Raw genomic sequence first — 2,722 nt, 5'->3', positions numbered from 1 at the left:
AAATAAATGAGAGAACAAAATAAATATGTAACAAACATTTATTTACTATATACACAACTTCCCAAAGAAATATCTTTAAAAATAATTTAAATAAAATAATTTCAAGTGTAACAAAATATTTTTATTATAAATCTATTCAATTAAACAAAGAAAATATAACCTAATTTTAAAAATCAATCAATTTACTAACATTATACATTACTTTCATTTAATAAATATATTAGATATAATTTTGTATAAAATGTTACAAACGAATTTTAACTTAAGAATGTCTTCATTGACTTTATAAAATGAAAATAAGGAATAAATAAATGCCCGTAAAAAATGAAATAACCTCTATAGCAGGACACTGATGGGTAGGCGGAAGCGTTTCCTATCCCTGCAAAGCCTTGTAGGTATTCAGTCTGCATCAATCTACCCAAAGTAACTAAATTCAAATGCACTGGCACTGAACCAGACAATGTCACTAATTTCGTTCCTTTACAAGATGAAAGGGTACATGTTTGGGGTTGGAAGTGCAAAGATTAAGCTTGTTGCAGGCGATTCGGCGGGGACGGTGACTACATTTTATGTATTACATTTAAACACTCGCATTTATTTTTAAGTTTTGCTCCCATTTGTGTGCTAGTTTCCAAAGTGGTTTTGACTATGTTGTGGCCATGATTGCCCGAGCAGTTTTTAGTATTCAAAAACCTTAAACAGTAGCTTGCTGCAAATCCCATAAACTCGCAATGGGTTTATTCGAGACTGATTATTAATGATTTGTATGGGATTAAATGGGCATGCAGTTGAGCTCCGAAGATGGAGATGAAATGGACTTTGAGTTATTAGGAAACAGATCAGGTCAGCCTTACACCGTCCAGACAAATGTGTTTGCTAACTGAAAGGATGAGAGAGAGCAAAGGGTTCATCTTTGGTTCGACCCTTCTCATGATTTCCACACATATTCAATCCTTTGGAATCACCATCATATAGTGTAAGCCTCCTCGTCCCATCTACATCCACTCTTCACTTCTAAACTACACTTATTCTTCAAGTGTTTGAAATTTTTGTTTTCACAATGTCTGTAGATTCTCTGTGGATAAAGTGCCCATACGTGTGTTCAAGAACAATGGGGTAAAATTCGGTATTCCATACCCTTCCAACCAAAGCATGCGAATATATTCTACACTGTGGAATGGTGACAGTTGGGCAAGAAGGGGAGGGCTAGAGAAGATAGATTGGAGCAAAGCTCCTTTCCACGCTTACTACAAGGATTTCAAGATCAATTCCTACAGAGTCCCTGTCAATGCAAGTTTTTCATCTAATCGTAGCAATTAGTGGGAAGGGACGACCTACATGCAACTAAGTCCTTCTCAAAAGCAGTTGTATAGGTGGGTAAGGGTGAATTACATGATTTATGACTTGTACTGATAGGTCCCAATTTCTAGTTCCCCCTCCTAAGTGTATTGCTGGTCTTTGAACATTTAAAACAAGACCTCTGTCCTCCCATTGCCCTACACAAGAGATGGATAGGTAAAGAAAAATGCCATGGATAGGTAAAGGAAAAAGCTGAGTGATCGTGTGCTTATAATAAGTATTGTATGGTTTGAAACAAGCCACTAGAGCATGGTATGAAAGATTGCATAACTATTTTATTTAGATTAATTTTCAAAGAACTAATGATAACAGTAGCTTGTATATAAAGGAAGGACCAGATAATAAGATTGTCTTGGCAAAAATATTTGTAGATGACACTGTTTTCATAGGGAATGATGATCTTTGCAAAGAATTTTCAGAACAAATGAACAAAGAATTTGAAATGTCTATATTTGGAGAGATCAAATTCTTTGTTGGTCTTCAAATTCAGCAGAATAAAAATGGTATCTACATCACTGAATCAAAATACATCAAGGAGATATTGAAAAAGTTTGGTATGGAAGATTGTAAACCAGTTGGGACTCCTTTGTGTACTGGATTAAAAATTACCAAGGAAGATGAATCAAAAGAAGTAGATCAAACATTGTATAGATCTATGATTGGAAAGTTGCAGTATGTAGTTCATACTAGGCCAGATATTGCCCTTGCAATTGGTACTGTAGCAAGATTTTTAGCAAAACCAAGATAAAATCACATAATGGCAATCAAAAGAATAATGAGATATTTGAAAGGAACTAAAGATTATGGTTTATGGTACAAATTTGGAGGTAATCTAGATTTGAAAGTGTTTACTGATGTTGATTGGGAAGGAAACCTTGATGACAAAAAAAGTACAAGTGGAGGAGCATTCTTTCTTAGAAAGAGGTTGGTTTCTTGGACAAGCAAAAAGAAAAATTGTACATCCCAATCTACAACAGAGGCAGAGTATATTGTTGCAGCAGTAAACTGTTCTAATATTGTTTGGTTTAAACAGTTGTTGGGAGGCATGAAGGTGAAAATCAAAGAACCAGTTGTTATGTTCTGTGATAATACAAGTGCAATCAACATATCCAAGAATCTAGTAATGCATTCCAAAACCAAGCACATTGCAATAAAATATCATTTTGTCAGAGAATTGGTGCAAGATAAGGAGATCAGATTGGAATATGTTCATACAAAGGAACAAATTGCTGACATATTCCAAAAACAATTACCTAAGGATGCATTCTTGTATCTAAGAGGTAAATTAGGGGTCACTCCCCTATCTGAAGTTCACTAATATGAAGTTTTAGTGATGCATCAACGCATACCAAGTTGAAGATCT

The 2,722-nt window shown here is 34.6% G+C and overlaps 1 pseudogene; it reads left to right on the top strand.

Moving 5' to 3' along the window:
- The first annotated feature begins 460 nt into the window (after positions 1 to 460).
- On the top strand, positions 461 to 1,540 carry LOC149561240 (putative xyloglucan endotransglucosylase/hydrolase protein 7 pseudogene; annotated as a pseudogene).
- The last annotated feature ends 1,182 nt before the right edge of the window (positions 1,541 to 2,722 follow it).

Source organism: Cupressus sempervirens, chromosome 4 (assembly GCF_028749045.1).
Source record: "Cupressus sempervirens isolate cs-2001-9-10 chromosome 4, ASM2874904v1, whole genome shotgun sequence".
Taxonomy (NCBI): domain Eukaryota; kingdom Viridiplantae; phylum Streptophyta; class Pinopsida; order Cupressales; family Cupressaceae; genus Cupressus; species Cupressus sempervirens.
The sequence above is the reverse complement of the archived record's forward strand: the minus strand, read 5'-3'. Positions and strand labels throughout refer to the sequence as shown.